Raw genomic sequence first — 9,225 nt, 5'->3', positions numbered from 1 at the left:
CAACCAATTACAGAGCGAGCCTAGGGTCTTGTTCGGTGACTAATGGGTTAACTTTAACATTAGGTAACAGGGTCCTATCTATAGTTTCTATCTATAGGCCTCTCCCTTAGTACTGTGTAGGGTGGTCGCTGGCCTTTCCTGATTGGGTGTTACAAGTGTTGTTTCTCCTGCCTTGGGTAATGTGTTACTGCCTGATAGTTTCGGGGAAGCTGGAACTTGGGCCTTCTAGTTTAGAGGGGAAACTTAAAGCCTGATATGGAGTCAGTTTGGTTTAGACGTTTAGACTTGTGTCCTTACACTGTCTAAATTTTAATTTTTTTTTAATTTTAACATTTATTCATTTTTGAAAGAGACAGAGACAAAGATTGAGCAGGGGAGGGGCAGAGAGAGAGAGAGAGAGAGAGAGAGAGAATCCAAAGCAGGCTCCAGGCTCTGAGCTGTCAGCACAGAGCCTGATGCAGGGCTCCAACCTATTAACCATGAGATTATCACCTGAGCCTAGGTCCTAAGCTTAACGAACTGAGCCACCCAGATGCACATAAACATAAGTATAAATATAAATAAACAGCACTGTACTGCCCAGGCCTTACCCACTGCACCTGTCATTTCCACACCCATTATAAAAGAAGTATGGTACCTGGCTGGTGATACACTTTGGTACCTGTAAGACTTGTGCACAATTCAAATGGTTTTTATTGTATTTACAGAACTGTGCAATCATCCCCACAATTTCAGAAATTCTCTGAAAAGAAACCTGTATTCATTAATAGTCATTGCACATTTTCCTCTCCACCCTCCTCCTGCATCCCTCCCACCTCTAAGGAATCTGAAATCTACTTTGTCTCTATAGTTTTGGTTACTCTGGACATTTCCTATAAATGGAACCATATAATATGAAGTCCTTTGTGACTGCCTCCCTTAACTTAGTGTAATGTATTCAAGGTTCATCCACCTTGTAGCATATCGGTATTTCATTCCCTTTTATTAGTGAATAATATTTTATTGCATAGACATAATCACATTTTTTATCCATTTACCATTTGATAGACTTTTGCACTCAAAAGTGCACTTTTCTACTTTTTAGCTGTTATGAATAATAATTGCTGCTATGAATATTTATGTACAAGTTTTTGTCTGAACATAATTTTCAATTATTTTGGGAATATACCTGCCATTTAATTCTAGCCACCCTAATGAGTGTGAAATAGTATCCCATTATAATTTTGATTTGCATTTCCGTAATAATGATGTTGAATATCTTTTTATGTGTTTATCGATCATGTGTAAATCTTCTCTGGAGAAATGTCTATTCAGATTCCTTGCCCATTTTTTAAGTTGGATTGTTGATATTTTTATTATTGAGCTGTAAGAATTGGCAATTTGATTCTTGCTTGATACAACATCAGTATTTAAGGCACCTGAGACCCAGGGGTTTGGTGATGACTCAAGGTGATAATTGTCCTCTTTTCACATAGTCACCAAGCCATCCTCATCTGCTTTCATGGTTTCAATCGGAGACCTACATGCTGATGGTTTCCAATTTTAAATTTACACCTTTGAACGCCCTCCTCAGTTTTGTGCTTAAATTCTTGTTGCCTGCTTGAATTTTTTACCTGGGTATTTCAGAAGCTTATAAAAATTAACATGCCCCAAATTAATCATTTTATAACCTGTTCTTCCTCTGCCATCTGAATGTCCCTGCTAAAATTTTCTTCCCTCTTCCCCTCCTTAGTTAGCATAGCTCATCAATTCTACTTCCTGTATAATTTTAAAAAATTTCTTTTCTTCTCCAGGCCCCTTGCCACCATTTATCAGGGCCTCATCAACTCAGTTACCCGGAGAATTTCCAATTATCTTAAAAGTGAAATAGTGTTTGGGGGTTTTTACAGCTTTAAGCACTTTATTTCAAGTTCTAATAAGAGAAAATAGTGTTACAAAAAGACTCAAACCATTACCTTGGAGCTGGAGTCATAGTTCACAATGGTGAAATGGTATAAGGTATACCTGAAAAAAAATTCTAGTACATTTCCTCCCAATAATTGTTTTGAATTTTGCAGATATCCCCTGTATTTCTATGCATGTATTAATTTCCAGTAATTTAAAAAAATTTTTTTTAATGTTTTATTTATTTCTAGGAGAGAGAGAGAGAGACAGAGAGCATGAGCAGAGGAGGGTCAGAGAGAGAGGGAGACACAGACTCTGAAATAGGCTCCAGGCTCTGAGCTGGCAGTCAGCACAGAGCCCAACGCGGGGCTCGAACCCACGAACCGCGAGATCATGATGTAAGCGAAAGTCAGACGCTTAACCGACTAAGCCACCCAGGCGCCCCTAACTTCTAGTAATTTTATTGGCTAGGCTATACCATTTCTAAACTTCCTTGTATTCTCTCTGGGAAGAAGAGATTAAAATTCTTTCTCCCTTTTTACCACCTAGATACTTGTCACCATGATGTAATTTAAAAATTAAGTCCTGAGCAAAATGTTGTAAGTGTTCATTGTACAATTCTCTACACTGTGTTGAACATTTTCATAATAAAATGTTGAAGGAAAAAAAATTAAGTCAGGTCATGGTAACCACATGCTCTGGAACCATCAATGGATTCTCATAACTTTTAGGACAAAGTCCAAAAACCTTAATACAAGCTGTAATTCTCTCATGATCTGTTTCTTATCTGCCACTCTACCCTTTGTTTGCTATGCTGTAGGCACAGTTTCACACAGTCTTTGTATTCTCAATCTTAGACCTTTGAATATCCTTCCTGGGACATTCAACAACAGCTCTTTCTGCCAACACTTACCTAAAGCTGGGCTCCTACTCAAATCTCAGACCTTTCCTTGCTTCCTGGTTTAGATTAGATTAGATCTCTTGTTTACATACCCTTATAAGCACCCCTGGTATCGTTCATAGCAGTTGTAATTAAATAATAATAATTATATAATTATTTTTGTGATTTTGGCTTTTATGTCTCTTCCTCACTAGGCTAGATTCCTTGAGGACAAGGACAATGCCTATCTATCCACTGCTTTATACCTAGTACCAGTTCTTGGCATATGGTAACCCCTGTTGAGTGAATGAAAGACAGCAAAGTATAAATTTAGAAATGGTTGGGATGGCAATTGATACCTTTTTAGGCTCCTGAGCAGGGAACTGACTTGCTGAAAGGAGGGATTATTGTCCTGGCAAAGACATTGAGGTCAGTCTGGAGGGCTTAAGTGTCATTCATGTCTATATCTCTAGTACCTAGTAAAAGGCCAGGCTGTTGAATGAGGGGCCATGTGGGATATGGTTCCTATACTGCAAATACAAGGTGGAGAAGACTAGACTCCAGTGGCAGAAAGAAGAGAGAGGAAACAGTGAATGGGTAGACTGAAAGGGTAGACCTAACTGGACCTGATGATGGGAATATGTGGATAAAAGGCAAAGAGATGAGGGAAATGACCATAAAAACTTTGTCTTTGTAGGGAAGGTATATGCAAGAGGAAATCATGTGCCTGCTTGGGAATACCCTCTTAAATGAGACTTACTCCCATAGCTTAGAGAAAAGCCAGAAGCTCCCCCCAAATTTGATTATTGTTTCTCCTTAGAGACTAGACCCTCTTCCCCAACATCTTTTTTTTTTTTTTTTTTTTGATGTTCAACTTCTGTCCTGGACTTCATGCATTCATTCTTTTTTTGATTTATTGTTTTGTTTCTGTTCATTTAGTCATTCAATAAACTAGATAAAAGAGCAGGAGGCAGATTACAGAGGACCTTGTATGCCTTTTTAAAGAGTTTAGATTTTATTTAGTAGGATATAGGGAAGTATTGAGGGGTTAAAAGAGGAGTTACATTGTCATGTTTAGGTTCTAGAAAAATGGTGGCGGTTTGGAGCATGAACTTAAGGAGTGATATGGCCAAGAAAGACTGGGGTCTAGGTACAGATGAGGAACAAGATCTCTGTTGTCAGCTGTGCAGGACATACCTAGCAAGTGTCCGTGAAAGCTGACACCCAGGCAGTGTGCTCTGTACCCAAAAGGAAGACCCTACTTTTGCAAATTCACACAACATCATCACTTTGGCCAGTGGCAGCCAGCCAGGAGACCAGTTTCTAGACTCTTTCAATGTTCCAGACAAGGAATAAAAAGAGAGTGAGAAGTGAGTAAGCCTTAACTAAAGCCGGGGCAATGGTGATAGAGAAGAATGAACGGACATGACTTCCTATACCAGTTGCTCCAAATTCATCCTTTTTGCCTGCTCTGTGAAAATAGATATGGGCCCTTTAAATATACATATCCTTTTTGCCAGCTGGCCACGAAGCTTTGTCAGTATAAGACATTATGCAGGTATCATAGGAGGAAAGGGTTTACTTCTAAGTTCTAGAGTGTTCCGCAGTCTCCTGCAACACATGAAACTTCCCCAGTGACAGGCTCCCACAGTGTACAGCACACCGCAGAGCCCAGTGGCATCCAGCAGCTGGTGGCCTGCCTTGGCACCACAGTCAGGTGGCTTTGTAGGTGAGACACTGCCCCATGAACGGCTTTCCCTGGCATCATAGAAAATTTCTGAAAAACTCTAGAGTACAAATTTCTCTTCAGTTCTGCCAGGATGACACCTCAGCAACTTCTCTGTCATCCAGCGAGCCACAGCTGCGCTGTCTATGAGAAGGTCTGGACTTTAGCTCTTGAGGAGAAGAGGGTCTTTTGAGGGGACTCTGTGACAGATCTAGGGATAAGGCTTCTCCTTATATCTGCTGTTCCTATGTTCTTCAGAGATCCCTTTACTTCTTACTAGTTGATTTCTCATCGCCTCTATCCCAGTTATAGTTAATAATTATTTATATTAAAAGTTTGAGGTCTGGGGCGCCTGGGTGGCTCAGTTGGTTAAGCGTCCAACTTCGGCTCAGGTCCTGATCTCATGGTCAGTGAGTTCGAGCCCCGTATCGGGTTCTGTGCTGACAGCTCAGAGCCTGGAGCCTGCTTCAGATTCTGTGTCTCTCTCTCTCTCTCCTTCCTCTCTTTCTCTCTCTCTCTCTCAAAAATGAATGCATGTTAAAAAAATTTTTTTTAAAGTTTGAGGTCAGAGTGAAATGGTGTCAGAAGATCTCATCCTGCTGCCTTTGCAGATGGAGGAAGGGGCCATGAGCCAAGGAATGTGGTCAATTGTAGAACTGGGAAAGAATTTTCCAGAACAAATAGGAAGGTCAAATAGGAAGTGGCTGCTGGGGAATTCAGTGCTGGGTAGAATGGCGCAGCCAGGCTACCTGCTTTCCTACCTCAAACCCCACAGTTTCAGGGTTCAGCATAACTCAGGGGTGCAAACTCTGGAAAGTCTGCCCTGGAGTGTGACTCAGGAATTCTGACTGAACTCACTTGCTCGTATCTGAAACTGGGAGGTTTACAAAACCCAAAAGCTTTTATAATCAGAAAAGATAAATTCCCTATAAAAAAGAAAATCATGACAGAAAATTCCATGGGAAATATTTGAAATTGTCTTATTCTTGTGTCAGGAGGAAGGTCAGATGTGGCCAGATGGGTATCATGGCTGTTTAGCTGGAAAAGCCCATCCTTCTAGGAAATGAACACCTAGAGAGTGCTTCTGGTCATTAAAAGTTGTTTGAGAACCACACTCCAACAAAAAAAGTTCTCTGTTCATGTTACCATGTGGTTTCTCTCTCCTGATTGGACCGTGACTGACTTAGAAATGCTCCCAGGAGTGGTCCCCTAAAATGCCCCTGGGGTGTGGCAGTGAAGGCAAGAGAAAAGCTAATCAACTTCTAGGTTTAGCTTGGGTGACAAGGTGGAAGGACAATGGTCATCAGGAAGGAAAATAAGATCAAGTGGACAGAGTGATGAGTTCAGTTTGAGGCTTGGTAGAAAATGAGGTATTGCTGGGACATCCAAACAAAGATGTCCAGTGAGTACTGGTTATAGCAATCTGGGACTCAGGGGAGATCTGAATAGAATATACAGAACTGGAATTACCAGTATAGAGATGGTCAAGGAAACCTTACATTAAATAAGCAAGATCCTTTTTTTTTTTTCCTGAGAGAGAGAGAGAGAGAGAGAGAGAGCGTGAGCAGGGGAGGGCCAAAGAGAGAGGGAGACACAGAATCCGAAGCAGGCTCCAGACTGCTGTCAGCTGTCAGCTGTCAGCATAGAGCCCGACGGGGCAGGAACCAACAAACTGTGAGATCATGACCTGAGCCGAAGTCGGACGCTTAACTGACTGAGCCACCCAGGGGCCCCTAAATAAGCAAGATCCTTAAAGGAGTGATGTGGGAATGTCTCCAGAGAACTAATAGTAGATAAAATGACTCAACACCTGTCCATTGCTTGGAAACATGAATGTGCAAGTCAAAACTTGGAGACTTAGATAAGGCAGATTTTCATGAACCAGTTTAGAACTGTGAGGAAATTACAAAAACATTTAGTTACTATGATGAGTATGGCTATATAATATAAATACTGTAGTGAAGTAACCAATCACTTTGGAGTGTCCTGAGCACTAAAGAAACACTCAGCTTTAAAAAATAAAATGATTAGAAACCTTCTCCAGTTACATAGGGAAATCTGGGAAAGAAATAAAGGTAGCAAAAATTAGAATACCAAAATAACAAAATTTAGAATCAGACATTTAACACGCAAAGAAAATGTTTGTCTTAGAATTCTTTTTTTTATGTTTATTTTTTATTTTTGAGAGAGCATATGTGCATGAGTAGAGGAGGAACAGAGAGAGAGAGGAAAAGAGAGAATCCCAAGCTTAAACTCATGAACCGTGGGATCATGACCTGAGCTGAAGTTGGAGGCTTAACTGACTGAACCATGCAGGCACCCCGTCTTAAAATTCTTATTATATAAATAATATAGGCTGAGGATTTAAAAAAAAACCCTCAAATGGTAAGTGTGCAATGTACAAAGTGAAAATTCTGGTTTTCCCATTCCCCTTTCTTTCCCAGTTTCACGCCTCAGTCTCCCCCCAGTTAAAAATTTTGTGTATACTGCTAGGAATTTACCTAAGGGATTCAGGAATGCTGATTCATAGGGGCATATGTACCCCAAAGTTCATAGCAGCACTTTCAACAATAGCCAAATCATGGAAAGAGCCTAAATGTCCAACAACTGACGAATGGATCAAGAAGATGTAGTTTATCTATACAATGGAATACTACATGACAATGAGAAAGAATGAAATCTGGCCATGTGTAGCAACATGGATGGAACTCGAGGGTGTTATGTGAAGGAAATAAGTCAGGCAAAGAAAAACAGATACCATATGTTTTCACTCAATATGTGGAACAGGAGAAACTTAACAGAGGACCATGGGGGAGGGTAAGGGGGAAAATAGTTAAGGAGAGGGAGGGAGGCAAACCATAAGAGACTCTTAAATACTGAGAACAAACTGAGGGTTGATGGGGATGAGGGAGGGGGAAAAGGGGTGATGGGCATGGAGGAGGGCACTTGTTGGGATGAGCACTGGGTGTTATATGGAAAGCAACTTGACAATAAACTATAAAAGAAAAACAAAACACAACAAAACAAAAAATTTAGTGTATAAACATTTAGACTTTTGATAAACAAAAAATTTTTTTATAAAACACATAAATCATGCTATCCATATTCTTTTATTGTGTTTTTTATAATTTTGATTTTTACTGTTTTAAAGTTTATTTACTTTGAGAAAGTGTGAGTGGGAGAGAGAGAGGGATAGAGCGAGAATCCTAAGCAGGCTCCGCACCATCAGCTCAGAGCCTAATGCAGGGCGTAAACCATGAGATCGTGACCTGAGCCAAGGTCAGGTGCTTAACTGACTGAGCCATGCAGGTGCCCCATCCATATTCTTTTAACACGATATTCTGCAATTTGCTTTTTTTCACTTAGCAATCTAAAATACACTGAATATTTTTCCATATTAGTAAATATAGATTTAGCTCATATTTTAAAAACAGTTGCATGGTATTCCATTGTAAATACATTCCATGATCTTTATACCATGCTCTTTTTATATAGATGAGAAGCCAGCCGTTTATTTTTATTTTTATTTTTATTTATTTATTTATTTTAGAGAGAGAGAAAGAGACCACACAGGGTATAGAAGCAGAGGGAGAGAGAGAATCTTATGCAGACTCCATGCTTAGCATGGAGCCAGATGCGGGGCTCAATTCCGCAGGCATGAGATCATGACTTGAGCAGAAATCAAGAGCTGGCTAGATGCTTAACTGACTGAGCCACCATGGGACCCCAAGAAGCCAGCTGTTTAAAGAGCAATAAAGTTGGTTAATCATCTCATTTTTGATTTTGACTCAGGTTGTGGTCTTGAAGAGCCTGAAATTAAGTCCTCCATTAAGAGCAACCTCGGGCTGCACGTAGCCCAGTTCCAGGAAAAGCTTCAGCTGAAGCCACCCTTGGATCACCCTCGGATCAGCCAATCAAAAGAAATGTGTAGCATTCCTGTGGTCTGAGTCAGGGCTGGGAACTGCAGGTAGTTACTCTGTACAAACTAGCCAATCACTCACCGCTTGCCTAAACCCCAGGGAGGCCCTTTGAGCTCACCTTATAATTGGTCATTTTCAAAGGATTCTCAAGGGTCACGATTGGATCCCGCCAAAAGTAACGGACGCTTCACGGATATTGAATGGTCAAAATTATAACCATGGGTGTTGTTCAATTATGATTGGTGCTTATGTGATGATGCAAAACATACAACGTGTGCACTGTAACAGCCCCATCCCTTACCCCATAAAAACCCTGCTCGCCTTTGTTCGAGGCTTCTCCTTGCTGCCGCTGTGCCGGTAGACAGGTGAGCCCCTGACTGAGCTTGTAATAAAGACCCTTATGTACTTGCATCGGTGACGGCTCCTTAGCGGTCTCAAGGGGGCTCACGATTCGGACACAACAGTCTCACGTTGGTGACATTGAGCCCCACATCCACATCAGGCTCTGTGCTGGTAGCAAAGAGCATACTTGTGATTCTCCCTCTCCCTCTGTCTCTCTCTCTCAAAATAAATAAATAAACTTAAGAAAGGTGGAGCAGAGGCAAGAAAGCAGTGTTCCTAGGAAGGAATCAGCCAGGGCACAGAGGCATTGAGGTGAGAATGTTTGGCAGGTTCTAGGAGCCCAGAGACCAGACCATGGGATGTAAGAGGGCTTGGTGCTCAGAGCAGACCTACCACATGAAGTAGAGTCCTGCCTCCTCCATGACTGACTGAGAGACCATGGACAAGTTTAATTTCTGTGCCTCATTTGTCTC

This window comes from Hyaena hyaena, unplaced genomic scaffold (genome assembly GCF_003009895.1).
Source record: "Hyaena hyaena isolate Hyena2069 unplaced genomic scaffold, ASM300989v1 scaffold_199, whole genome shotgun sequence".
Classification (NCBI taxonomy): Eukaryota; Metazoa; Chordata; class Mammalia; order Carnivora; family Hyaenidae; genus Hyaena; species Hyaena hyaena.
This window is presented reverse-complemented; position numbering follows the sequence as displayed.